This window comes from Canis lupus, chromosome 7, assembly GCF_048164855.1.
Source record: "Canis lupus baileyi chromosome 7, mCanLup2.hap1, whole genome shotgun sequence".
NCBI lineage: Eukaryota > Metazoa > Chordata > Mammalia > Carnivora > Canidae > Canis > Canis lupus.
Genome location: NC_132844.1, coordinates 16,642,905 through 16,657,512, shown reverse-complemented (window position 1 = coordinate 16,657,512; position 14,608 = coordinate 16,642,905). Strand labels below are relative to the sequence as shown.

Sequence of the window (14,608 nt, the reverse complement as noted above, 5' to 3'; positions counted from 1 at the left end):
CAACTCCTTTTGTGAAGTCAGAAGTTGACTGGCCTTGTGTGGAAAAATCAATAAGACATTTATAAACCTTCATGAAAAAAAAAGATTTTTGAAAGGGGAATATGTCGGTTACATGGAGAGATGACCCTGTGTGAAGGTGGGAAGGGTTAGAGTAAGCGGATTAAGCTGCAGTGAGTACAGGGAACACACGCCAGTATTTTTGATTTATGTTAGCGTTCATGTAGTGAGCACTATCTGGAGAATAGCGGTGCTTTTCAAACTCTGTTGATGAAACCCTGCACACACATTGCAGCACTGGGAAGCTGCTGGAGTGTGCTATGCTGAATGATTCTGTTTGGGGGTAGCTGATGATCCTTTTATTTCTTCAGGGATGCCTGGTCAAATCTTTAGAGTTGGGATAGATGATATTTTGGCTTAAACTTCCTGCTTTTTTAAATTCCTGCACAGCTACATTTATTGGTGTGTCTAACTTTTAGATTTGAATGTTTGACCCTCTTCCTCTCTTTTTCCCTTATTGCTTTCACTTCTGCATGATTATTTAGGATGAGTCTAGTTGTCCTGGACATGTCAAGTTATCAAATATATGACACTCGTTTATTTTAGCTTTGGTAAAAATTTTGGTAAAAATTTTAACTGATCTGCATTTGTGCAACACTTTTAGTGCCCTGTAATTTTGTTTTTCTTAATTATGCTAAGGATATTAATTCCTATAGAATAAATTATTATTGGATTCAGAAATAAAGGAATCTAGATCTACAGCTGCTTTATGAATGCATGCCTCTCCACTGAAGAATGTTTAGCATTATAGGAATTGAGTATATTTGGTCAAAGTGCAAACATGTTGGTATGAGACACTGCACAAGTGGATGGGCCTTTCGGCTAAATCTGCCTGTATGCCCCTAGAAGCTTTCTTGTTGTATCTTATATGATTTTCACTGCTGAAGCTGCTTTTTAATTTGTAAATGTGGAATGGGCTGGATCAAAGTCTTAGAAGATTTAAGGAATCTAATCCAATTTGATGTAGAGCAAAACACAATTTAAAATCTAAATAATTCCCAAACTCAAGAAGCTGCTTTCTGATCTACCTTCTTTTCCAATCTTCACAAAGTGAGATTCTTGCTTTAATTTTCTCTTCCCAAGATAGGCAACTCTTCTATGCATCTCTCTGGCAACCTTAAAAAAATTACCCTTGCACTGGTTCATTTGATTTAGTGGTCTGGAAATTTGAAAATGAGGTTGTCTGTTAAAGGTGACCCCCTGCAGTGGCTTTGGCAGCATGGGGTGTTCCGGAGCAGGGAACAACAATGGCAGGAAGCCCCCTGAAATAGCAGTAGTGCTGACATGATTGGGCAGAGCAGTAAAGGCTGATTTCCTTACACTGAAGCTCTCCTGCCCCAGGCGTCTTCCTCTGACTGTCACCCCATTAATGCACAGCAATCGCTAGACAGTCTCCAAGTCATCACCTTCTGAAAAACAACAGATGGGTTAACTGGCTTGAGGTCACTCAATGAGTCAGGAGCTGAGCTGGGGTTAAGTCCCCAGTCTCCTCATACCCAACCTGGTACAGGACCAAATGTATAGGCTATGGCTCCATCAGCATTTCTAATGCTTGGGGAGCAAGCTCATTAAAACGGCTCTAAACTGATTAAACCAGGTTTATATCCACTTTCTCTTTTGTCCCTCTCTCTGTCCCTCTCTTCTTATTTTCTCCCTTCCTTCCAAAAAATATCCTCACTTGATCATGCACCACTTTCTATATATATATCAGCAAAGATGCCTTCTAATTATACTGTCTGCTTCTCTTTGTAGTCTCCTTATATCAAATGATAATATTCCTGTATCTCATCACATTTCATCATTAAAACTATAAAATTGGAAATTAAAACATTACAAGGTTTACTCTGAGTTTTAGAAGAGGATTTTTTTTTTCTTAAATGACTGTTCTGATTCTGTATGTGAGTTGCTACATTTAAGTAGCAGCTACTCTTTTGATTATGTGTGGGGAGAAAGCAGATCTGATATCTGCACACAAGAAAAAAAGTGACTTTAGTTAGTAAGTTCAGACTGTTGAACTTACAACCAAGCTTTTATCCAAAGGCACTTGAAAGATATCAAAATTAGCCACTGAGTTTAAGTACTTCATTCTGACCAATTGCAAAACTGAATCAAGGTCATAAAAGAGAGACCGACAAATGTGGGATGGGGAGGAGGGGGAGAAAAAGGCAGAGAGCAGGATGAAAGAATAAAGTTTTAAAAAATGGGATTAATTTTATAAGCGATTTGGAAAGATGGATAATAGACTTGATTGTGAATGACAGCCTCTTGAATCAGTGGTTTGTAATCTTTTTTAAAATTTAAAAATTTTTTGTTTCTAGACCTGGTCTCTGAATAAAGTTTAATAATGTCATGAGCTCTCTCCCCAGAAACATACATATGTTTTTATCATACACAATTTTTTGAATACAATTTTAGATATTAAACTCCCTTAAAGCCCATTCAAGGCGATAGGTTAAGAAATCTTAATTGAAGCAAATAGAAAAAAAAATCTAGGGGAAAACCCCCAAACAAAATATTTCTGAATAGTATTGGACTTAAACGGGATTTTTAGCTAAACCGTGGACTTCTGACTCACTTTCTAATATATCACCTTACTAATTATAAAAGCTACCGACACTTGCTTTTGAAATTCTCAGCCCTCTTATGCTGTTGCTCTATAAAACAGGGTTCTCAATTAATTAGTATCATCATAGAATTAAGCAGTGAAAGGAATTGTGAGAAGTTATTTGAATTTATAATACAACCCTTGGCCATTAGATTAGGACAAACTTAAAACCATTCTAAAAAGTGAAATTACTATTAAAAATTTCCAAAGAAAATTCTGCAACTATTCTCAATATTAATGTCAATGTCTAATACTTTTCTGTAAGAAAAATAATTTTTTCTTTATATCTGACCTAAATTCTTCATACTTCAGATTAAATAGTTATTTTTTTATCATCACTGGGAATTGAACACAGCTGGTCAACAACTTCTGCGTGGCACGGCTCAGAGCCGTACCTTATTTTTTTAATCAACTAAAATATGTAGATAATAGGTTGTTTTGATTGTATATTTAGTCTTGATCAGCTCCTAAAAGATTTCGCTGTGATTTAAACTCCTTGAATTTCAGCTTACGAACCAGAGTTTCTTTGGAACAAGCAAAACATGTTAAAATAGCAATTACTCTTGTAATTGCAAATAGCTGAAAGTTCCTGGATTTTTGATGCTCTTATTCTAGGTTTGATTTTCAATATGTTTTTGATTGCCTCCCTCAAATTTCTTTGCATTTTCTTGTAGTTTTATTTTTTAAAAAATCATGTTTATGGTTTTAAGCTCATCAGGGGAAGAAATGGAAGTCAGTTGGGGGATGAAATAGGAAGGAAGCAAAAGAAAAAATTTCCAATCTTTTAAGATGCTATATTCTTTTAGAGAATTCCATTCAAACGAGAGTATTTTCCTGACCACTTTATGTTCATTTTCAATTAATATGTTCATTAGACTTGCTTCTGGATTCTTTGCAAATTCAACCTGAGTTAGAGTTAAAGGTTCTAAGCTTTCATCAGTGAAAGGAATAAGTTGGGTTTTTGTTCCCCACTCTACCTTTCTTTTCTAAAAATGTCTGAAAGAAGTTTTTCATATTTCCATGACATTCTTGTTACTAAGCCATTGATCCTTTTAAGTGTGACACACAGTACAGTATTCCTTATTGGGAGATTTGTCTTCAGTATCTCTGTAGGTTAATCCGAATAGCATATGCTCTATTCAAAGGATCTCTTTTAGTACTTTTCTGTTTCCTAATCATGGCCTTATATATTGACTTCAGGTCTTAACTACAATTCCCTTTGCTGGATACAGTGTTTATAATTTAAGGAGACATTTTAAATTGCCTTAGCAAGATATTAATTAAAAACAGAAATTCTCTGAATCATTCTTGTGCATTTCTTTTCTTATGAATTATTTTAACATCTCATACTCAGTTGCAGCAGATGACATAAGATCACAGTCTCGCAAACACACATGATAAACGTAATGCAACAATATTAGAAATCAATAGTGTGTGTTTTATTGTATACTGTATCTAAAATATACAATAGGGTGACTTACATAAATCATTTATTCCCAGTCATGATTGATGACCTCATAACTCACGAGTGACGGGGCAAAGCAGAGCCCCAAACGAGTTATGAAATGTCATCAATAACAAGTGGAAACAAATGATTTATCCAGTGTCACAGCCCATTGTATGTTCAGTTTATGCAACAGCAGTTAATGATAAAAACACCCCAAATGGGTGCAGCTTGTATTTTATCCATCATATATGCACATGCTCTTCCTACACTATTTTACACTAGGTTAGTGCTTATTGTCCATGAAGAAAATGATCAAGGTTGAAATAGGAAAGTGAGTTGATAGAGAAGATATGATCTTTATATATATATATAAATCCTTTTGGAATCCCTTTCCTCTTGACTAGGTTTTTCCTCTTATTTTCTTCTTAAAAAAATCTATCCCCATTTCTAGCAAGGAAAACAGAAAAGAAGAATATCTGCAGCTATATAACTCAACTGATTTATTTTTCAGTTGACATTCTAGAAGAAAGAAAGCATGATTTTTAAAGTTAAAGGATGTTATATGACTTTAACACTATTTTTTTCTTATGTTTTTCCTGACTATATAGATTAGGATGAAGGAGTTTTATATTTCCATATTCAAAGGTAGTTTTGTGACCATATCCTATGCATCCTATGTATGTTTGGAAGTCCTACATGTTTCATATAGAAATCTTATTTGCAACATTAATATACAGCTATACTCTCATTACAAATTTAGAGATATGTTTCACTGATGTTAGGAATATTGGTGGTTGCCAGAAGCTTGTCTTTGAGGTTAATTTTACGAGGTTCCAGTTCTAGTTCCTCAAAATGATATTAACTTTTGGGGAAAAAATACCATTTAAAGAGAATGAACTGAAATAAAAGTCTGTCCCTTGTGACACCCTCCTTCAATATTTATAATATTGACTCAGAGAACCCCAGAATCTTGTTAGATAGAACTTTATTAAGTGAATTTAAGAGACTGTAATATGGGTATCATGCTGTGCTGGTTGTTGCACAAAGTTAAGCAAATCTAGCTTTTACTTAAAATGAACAAATTAGACAAAGGGTAAAGGGGCAATTAGACGTACAAATATCTTTGTGAGTCTTAGCAGTTATGGAAAACACATACTGTTTGTAGGTATTGTATGAAAGCAAATGTGTGTCAAGCTCTACATCTCCCTTTTGATTCCTCCAGAATATATTTCCAAAATATACCCTGAATCTGCCTACGTTTTCAAATATCCCCTGTCATCATTGTAGTCTAAGCAAGTATCTTTTCTCCTCTGAACTGTCTTGTTTGGAAGCGCCCAAACTTGATTGTCTATTTCCTCTCTCCCATCAACATATTCTGCATATAGCAACCCTGAGTGATCTAAAACTACAGCACTCCCTGATGTAGCTCTTCAATGTCTGCACAATACATTTAGAATAAATCTAAACTCCTCTAACTGAATTGATAAGTGGTCCCTATATAACTCTCCAGCCTCATCATAATCCATTTTCCCTCTCATTTTGGCCACATGTTCTTTTTTCATTTACCCATAGGGGCTGGCTGAGCTCCTTACTGCTTTAGCATCTTTTCCTGTCCTATTCCCTTTGCTTGGAATTTGTCCTTTGGCCTGGTTATCATCTGCTCATCATTCAGATTTCTACTAATATGGCTTTTTCTAAGAAGTCTGCTCTGAATTTTGTTCTAAATCAGGCCCCCAATGCAATGTGTCAGTCTACTTTTCCTTACCAATGTCTATCACAACTTTGTCTCCATTTTATTTAATAGTTCTTTTTCTGAAGATATCTATCACAGATTTTATTAATTTTTTTTCTCCTCAGTACTAACACAGTGCTTGATACCTTAATAAATATATATATTTATTGAAAAAAAGGTTTGAAAATGACACAGTAGAAAAATTAGTAATTTTCTTTGAATAATTTCTCATTCATTAATCATCTACTACATAAAAACTACAAAACCCAATGCTGTGGAGATTTACTAAAAGATTTGAAAAATAGTTTTTTATCCTTGGAAAACTTATACTAAATATGAGCACTTAAAATCAATTCAAGTGTTTATTGAATATATACGAGTAGAGGAGAGGCAGAGCTAATCCTGGAAGCTTACTTGATGCTCAATTTAAAAATATGAGGAAAAGATTAGCAAGTGGGAACACAATGAACATTGTTATTTCCCATACTGGACTGTGCGTGTAATCATGATAGCATAAATTACTGGAAAGTTTTTACTTTGCTGCTATGGACTAGATTCTGTCTCTTAAGAATTCATGTATTGAAGCCATGAGCCCCCCACTATGATAGTATTTGGAGATGGGGTTTTTGGGAGGTTATTGACTTAATGAGATCAAATGAAGTCCTCATGATAGAGTTAGTATTCTTAAAAGAAGAGACTCCAGAGACCTTGCTCTCCCTCTCTCTATACACACTCAAAGGAACTCTTGTTGTATGTGAATGAACATACAACAAGAAAGCAGCTATTGACAAGCCAAGAAGAGAACTCTCATTTGGATCTGACCATGCTGGGACCCTGATCTCAGACTTCCAGCCTCCAGAAATGTAGGAAAATAAGTTTATGTTGCTTAAGAAACACCCAGACTGTGGTATTTTCTTATGAATCCAAGTTGGCTAAGACACGTTTACCTGAGGATGTGCTTTTCCAGATTAGAAAAATTCTTGATTTGAAAAATTGAAAACTAAAATGCAGATTTAAACTAAGCTAAGAGGCTATAAAAATGAGAGTGATTACTTACCAGCTATGTACCTTGGTAGTCCAGTGGTATGGGCTTAAGAAGATAGAAGATGGCATCAATTTCCATTCATTAGCTTCATAAGTAAACTTTCCTGTATAACATTCCCTAAGCATTTCTGTTGAAGTTCATAATTGAAAACGACTTACTGTGTTACCTTCCTGCAAGATGGCTTCATTGATCAGCAACCTGTAATCCCTTAAAACAAATGGATTTATTAAGAATTTGAACTATGGCAAGGCAGGGAAGGTCTGCCAAAATAGGATCCCAGCTTTGTAGTGGGTGTGTGGTGGTTTAGGGCCCTTAGCATCTCAGAAAGGCAGTACTGTGTTGGGAAAGGGGTTGAAAAAACACATAGAGCTAAATTCTTAGGCCTCTTGCTTAAAGCAATCCTTGCTTTAATCATAATTTCTTTTCCATATCTCTTGCCTAAAACTCTGATTAGAGTTTGCCTAATCCCATTAAATTTTATAATAGTTGGTGATGGAATTGAATGATTTCCTTTTAGATTAAACTAGGAGTTACTGCTGTCTATACCTGCAATAGGATGTTTATAGATCAGAGCCCAAATGTAGGTTTCCCAGATGTTACCTTATTGAGCCTGTCATATATTATAGGAATATGAGATTGAGTAGCTGTTCCAAGGATGAAGCAATTTGTGGTAGCTGACTCTTTTTTGTGGTTGGGAAACTTTGCACGATAACAGCCTGGCAGAGCAGAGAGGATTGTCAGGTACTGAGAGACACCTGAGTCCTAAACCTATGCACAAAGTTGTTAGTCACAGCAAAGAACCGTCATTCTCTGTTTTCATCTCTCTACTAGCCAGCCATGTGTTATCTCTGTCCTTTAAAGTCATACCTAAGCTTTAATTTTGCCCTGATTTCACCCAAGTAAAGATGGCTTGAGGATGGGAGGAAGAATAAAGAGAAAATACAGTGAAATTCCCTGTGTTATCCTAGACACAGCTCTCACGGCTCTAGGGACTTCCTTTTATAAATTAAAGTGATTTAGTGATCTATTTCTTTATGACTGATTTCTTGCCTTATTCTCACTTGTATTTAAAATAACTTACAAAAATAATGCTACAAAAACTATAATAATTGGGACCAGCTGAAATATAAATCAGTATGGAACAGTGATTCAATATCCTAATTGTAAAACCAAAACACCTTTTTGTTTTGTTTTGTTTTATTGCAGATAGCCAAGTCTTACCCCAGATCTTTTTACCAGACTCTGGAATCTGAGCCAGGGTCATGTATAGTTTTAAAGGTGGTAAATTTGATGTGTAGTTAAAATTGAGAACATTTTTCTTAGGTCAGGAATTCAACTAGATAGCTCTGGTTCAAGGCCTGTCCTACTGTCAGGAAATCAGCAGTTCCCCTTCCATGATGGTTTACTCAAATGGCTCAGTTCTTTGTCATATGAGCCTCTCCATAGGCTGTTTGGGTTTCTGCATAACATGGTAGGTAACTCCTTCAGAACAAGTGATACAAGAGAGAAAAGAAGGTTAGAGCCATAATGTCTTTTATTTTTTTAACTTTTAAACAAATATTTTATTTATTTATTCATAGGAGACACAGAGAGAGGCAGAGGGAGAAGCAGGCTCCATGCAAAGAGCTTGATGCAGGGCTCCATGCCAGGACCCTGGGATCAGGCCCTGAGCCAAAGGCAGACACTCAACCACTGAGCCACCCAGGTGCTCCCATAATGTCTTTTATAACCTCGCCTTGAAAGTAACATTCTACTAGTCAAAAGACTAACGCTAATATGGTGTAGGAGGGTGCTACACAAAGCCATGAATACCAGTTAACAGAAGTCATTGGGGAGAATTTTGCAAGGTGGTTACCACACCTATGATGACTCACAACAGTTCCCATTCCATGAATTAGGGAATAATTGTTGGAATTTTGCCAGCTGTCAAGAATGTCTATTTCTACTGTAACACTCAGGAAGTAGGGAAATAACTACAGAATAAATTTTCAGACACACTGACTTGAATGAGAGGTAGGCTTGGGCCAAAACTTAATATATTACATAACTACCATAAGCCTTTTCTCTGATTAGTAGATCACAGTGGGTCCCCAATAATTAATTTTATCTGAGAGTCCATATTGCAGATCTTTAAAAGATCTGAGTATTTCTCCTTGCTCAGTGTATAGTCACTGAAGTAAATGGCTGCAGTTACTTTGGGGAAGACTGAGAGGTGATATCATCATAGGTTCTTCTATATCAGTACCTTGCCTTCTATGTGAGAGGCTGTAATTTTTCTCTTAGGATGACTAGTCAAGTCTATTTACCAGACATGGAGGTTTTCATTATATAGCCCAAATAAGGCTGTTCATTTATTTAGTTATAAGGATCCTATTGTTAATAAGTCATTGTCAATTTCCTTCTGATGGTCCCTCTAGCCCTAATACCTATCATGGTAACAGTATTCTCTTTACCTTTTGTAATTAAGTCTCTGCTACCCTTGCATCTTACCATGCCTGCTGAAGTCAAGAAACTCATTTCAGTGGCAACATGAGATAGCTCCTTCCTCCATGCCTTTAGAGGACAGTTATGACAGTGCTTTCTGAGGAGATTGGTGCTTGTTAGGCAATTCAGTTGTTAATGTCTTTGTGAAGATAGGGTGCTCTGGGCTGGAAAAAATAGGAGGTGGTTGCATGTGATAAATTCACTTCAACATTTTTCTAAGTCTTGAATTTCCCCTTTGATGTATAACTAAGACTTTTCCAGCGCCTCCACCAGATTATTTTAAGTCACCAATGATTTTAGGTTTCAGACAACTAACTGATGACATGCTGACATTTGACTCAGATCTGGAAGAAAATATGGTGTGGCATGTAAAAAAATTGGCATTCAATTAAAAGTTAGCAGCCTCAAGTTGGGTCATTTCCAGTTCTTCATGCAAGGTAGAATCAGCCCCACCAGTCAGGGTAGGAGGTCGCTGTTGACTCAATAGATTTGGTAGGATTTGGGAGTGTTGTGTACTCAAAGATATTAGAAAGATCACAATTATCATCTTTATCAATTGTCACCAAATTTTCAAGGTTCTATTCTTTTCTAAGCAAGTTTCTAGTTTTCACAAAAGAAATGTAAGACTTTATTGTAATTCAGCAACTAAAGGATCAGATTCTTTTGATTTAGCTCATCAGCTCTGTGACAGTAGAGATAAGAGATTCAATCTTTTAAGGCAAAGTAACTTTCTTTTTTCTGCTTATGGCTTAAACAAAGACTTTATGTTAGACTCTAGTTTTCTTCCTGTACATCTCCAATGCAGTTACAGAAACTAATCTACATGACCATCCTTGCATTATTATGCTCATCATACTGTTTTGGAAATTGCTACTATTTTATTACAGTTGTACTTTCCATAGGCACTTCATTCCAGGTCACCATAGATGGCAAGTGAAGTATCTGTTTTACTACTAGAAACCATGGTCTACCAATATTCAACACTTTTTGGTAGCCACATTCTCACCTCTTTTTTTTTTTTTTAAGATTTTATCCATTTATTCACACAGAGAGGCAGAGTCACAGGCAGAGGGAGAAGCAGGCTCCCCATGGGGAGCCCAATGTGGGACGCTATCCTGGACCAGGGATCACATCCTGAGACCAAGGCAGATGCTCAACCACTGAGCCACCCAGGCATCCTGTGGTTCTCGCTTCTTTTAAGCAGACTCAGATATTCATTTTTGAGTATTTCATCTACCATTTTTTAATGATAACAGCCTATATTAGTCAAGGCACAGTTGCTGACAGTAGAAACCACTTTAGCTATTTAAAGCAAAAAGAAATCAAGTGAAAGGAATTATGTGCTTAGAAAATGTTGGAATTCTGGGAGGATTGGGAGTTTGGTTGGGCCTCTAGGGAGACTTCCAGAATAATGTTTCAGAATAGTTCTGCCAAGAAAATTGAAAACTCTACTAAAATTAGAAGGCTGGGGAATCAAAACTCTTGTAGACTTCAGAGCCACACCACAGTTACTAGATCTGACCCAGAAAAAATGGTTGTCTTGTGCATCAAGTCTCTGTTCAACTTAAATAAGTACTGAATTTGTGTCATGCCATCTAATTGCTAATATCTCAATTGCATCTAGAATTTTAGATACAAGGGAATATGGGGAATGAGAACTTTCTAACCTTTATAATACAGAATTTAAAGTATTTATCACAGTTCTTATAAATTTATGGTAAATTCTTGAAGAACATTAGTTATTTTTATTGTTACCAAGAAAATATATGTCATTTGAATGCATTTTACTGTTTAATGTTTCCTTTACTGTTTAGGGTAGACTTGCATCTAGTTTTCTCCTTATTCATGTCCTTGTTGGCAGAGAATGACTATTATGCAAATGGATTTTATTTCCAATTGCTCTGTTGGCAGGTGTCTTCAGATTTTTGCACCTAGTGCATTCACTGTACTGTACTCTTGTTAGCTTCCTATAGTGAACAGCTGAACAATTATTTGAGTTATTATTTCACAGGTTCTTATAACAAATGGCACAATTCTTGTGCATCCACCATTTGTTAAACCTATCTTAGTATTCTGAAGATAACTAGAAGACCATAAGAATATAGTGAATAAGAAAAATGTCCAGAGAAGAGGATGCTTATAATATATTCAAAGTATCTTTAGTTTGATATTTGTCTCTGGTTAGTAGCACACCTTCTTAAGTCTTGCTTGTTCTCATAACGATTGCTTTGTTTGTTATTAAAATGAGAGAATAGACAGTGTCAGGATTCAGAGATACTTAGCTAAATAATAATGAAAATTCATATATTGATTGTAAATGCTAGATACAAACCATAATTCTTATATAGTAGCCTAAATATTGACAAAACTGTACAGATGTGAAAGAAAAAGTACTTCTGAAAATGTTGACATTTCCTAGAAGGTTAGGGTTGGAGGGGATCTTAAAGATCATTTAGTCTAACCTTCTCATTTCATACCTTGGAAGACTAAAAAACAGAGCTGAAGTAAATTGTCCAGAGTCGTGAAGGTGGTTCATTGTAAGGCCCAACGTAGAAGTCAGTCTCCTTTGAAATTCCATCTAGTCTAGGGCTCTAGCCACTATAAAATACCTTTTCCTTTAATATTCTTAGTATTCATTATGTAGCTTGACCCATGCTTCTTTTAAAGTATTAAGGAAATAAAAATGTTTGAATTAGTCTCACTGTTAAAATGTAGAGAAATATTTATGATCCTTTTCTGCAGTTTAAAATGAAGATTTTGAATGTGACTTGGAAATGTTGTTTGCAGAATAGTCTGCCTTCCAAAAGTGGTGTATCAACACTTTCTTTTCTTAGATAATTTTTTTGTTGTCCAATAACTGCTTTTTCATATTCAGTGGAGTGGAGCAGCAGTGGCATCTGATGATTAATTAGTTCAAAAAGTGTTAGTTCCCCAAGGATAGCCTGTTAGATACTTTCCAGGTCATTTAAAAAAAGAAATCTATTGCTCATGTTTACAGGTGGTGGCACACTGAATTTAGATTGGTTACAAGGCATACAATGAATTTACTACTTCTGCAGTTCTCTTTACTAATCCTGTTACAGTAATTCTGAGCAAAGATCCAAGTTTATATTTGACAACAGAGGGATAAATACTTGCCTCTTTGATTCTATATTACATTAAATATTCTTTACAATTCCTTTTTAGATTCTTGTGATAGCCTGCATCACTTTAGCTTATAGTTCCTAGGGAATTAATTTCTTTCTGAATCCTAAATGATTTTGTTAAATTAATTGGGCGGATTCTGTAAATGTTTGGTTATCATCCTGTATAGGACTGTGGATACCAATACATCAAAGTCACCATTCAATTTAATTCCTGAAGTTGTCCTCCACAATGTTGGTGTTGGATTACATAATAAAGTGTAATATGTTCTTTAAAATATTATTTTGCTGCTTTTCATGTTTGAAAATCACTACTTGATCTTGGTTCTAAAATGGTAGCTTAAACTAAAATGGTAGTGAAGCTAAGAGATTCTTAGGAGAAACTATGATAGAAAGATAGGGAGTGTTTTATATAAATGTAATCAGAGCCACAGGTGAAGATTATTATCTGATACATAATTGATTTGGCCTTTCTAGGTTTTAGAGTCATTGAAACCTATGGGCAAAATTTTAGTTGCCGCAATATAGGGGGAGCAGGTGTCGGGTCTCATTATTAAGAAACACCATAATAGGTGCTGAGAGCCCTACCTTATAGGTTACAATAGTCAGGACCACACATTTTTCAGTAAGTACCTGCCATATGTCTCATGTTGTGTAGGGTGTTCCAGGGAACCAAAGAAGCAGAAATGGGCAAGGCCATGGTGGCATGCCAGGGAAAAGCAAACAGTGGACCCCTTTAATTTAACTTATTAACCATTTTTCCTCAGTTATAGGAAAGAGTGAATTTGAAATGCTGAACTGCAAGATATACTCCAAACAATTATAAATGCTAATGTTCTGGTTCTCAAGGGCTCAGAAAATGGCTATCAGTGAAAGCAAAATTAGACCTTCATCATTTTTTTTTTCTTTTTGTTGCTATCTGAAAGAGATCTCATGGGCTGAATGTCACTTTTAGTCCTTTCCTGTGTCTATTATGCATTTATTGAGCTTCTTTAATTGCAATCTTGAAAGTGTCAAGTAAATAGATTAAAGACTGCCAATATTAATTTTTAAAGGTATTTAAAATCTGTGAGAACTTTTCTTTCCTCCTCCTTGGAAAACAAAGGCAATGGCTCAGGGCTTTAATTTGGTTTTAGTTTTAACTCTGGTTGATTGTTGTAAATATTGTGCAAATTAATTTCACAGAAAATCTATTTTTGTATTAAAAGTTGAACAGAATATCTGTTGAAATGTTCTCTTATTTTTATCTAGATATAAGTTATCTTGATAGTTAATGCTTGCATTTCTAGGCTGAAAAAGTTTACAAAATTTATCCAAAAAATACTATTTTTCCCCTCATTACTCACAGTCATAATCATTACCATAGGCTATTTGAAAAATCATCAATCTGCGTTCAGCTCTGTGCTGTGAACTTAAACTGCTAATTTACTGACTTGTATATTAATACTGCCTTTTTTCCCCTAGAAGAAAACTATTTCATGTTGTAGAAACTTGTAATAAATTAATCACCCTACAACCCTTTATGAGGTAGAATGTTTTATTAACTCCACCATCATTTCTCTTGTCTATCTTCGGTAGAGGTGGGCAATTTTTGCCAGAAAGCCAAGCAAACTCCCCCCAGTACTGGCTGGCTTTCCATTCTCATGTACAGGCTGTCTCTATCCTTTCCATCTATTTCTGACAGTCTCAGAGGATTTCAGTTAGAAACACTAATCCACCAAAGTCCTTAAACCATGCAGCAGAACAATTTGCCCTTGGAGTGGCCAAAATAACCAGTTCTAAAACTGTAAGGTTTATCCTGGCACCTAAGTGGCCAGGGCGCCATGACAGATATTTAACTGCTTGTGACCAAGGTTTGTGCTCCTAAGGTGGTAGCGTATGCCAGGTTAAATGGCAAAGAAGTTGCTCCTGAGTCTAAGAGGGTGCTCTTGTGGTAGCCGGTCGATGATACTATCTTTTCAATCACTGTGGTGGAGGTCCAGGTCCAGGTCCAGGTCCAGGTAGATGTTGCTGACTCCACATCTTTCATAGGTTTAAATTCCCTCAGAAGTTAATTGATAGACATGGCAAATTTGGTGAGTTGGCTGCTTGGCAA

General features: G+C 35.8%; 1 protein-coding gene and 1 long non-coding RNA gene across 4 annotated transcripts in view; one reads left to right on the top strand and one right to left on the bottom strand.

Annotated features, from left to right (window-relative positions):
* The window catches only part of LOC140636377 (uncharacterized), a 499,328-nt gene that overhangs the window by 200,918 nt on the left and 283,802 nt on the right, over positions 1–14,608 (top strand). The gene's annotated exons all lie outside the window — the stretch shown is intronic.
* LOC140636612 (uncharacterized) overlaps positions 1–14,608 on the bottom strand; it is a 38,299-nt gene that overhangs the window by 9,496 nt on the left and 14,195 nt on the right. The window contains exons 3-6 of one of the 3 annotated variants that reach the window (XR_012033835.1): positions 9,377–9,534; positions 7,045–8,368; positions 6,899–6,931; positions 1,378–1,466 (exon numbers count right to left, since the gene is read on the bottom strand). This is a non-coding gene — a long non-coding RNA (uncharacterized lncRNA). Of the gene's footprint in view, positions 1–1,377; positions 1,467–6,898; positions 6,932–7,044; positions 9,535–14,608 lie in introns of all 3 variants that reach the window. The other 2 variants (XR_012033834.1, XR_012033836.1) reach the window with 2 other exon arrangements.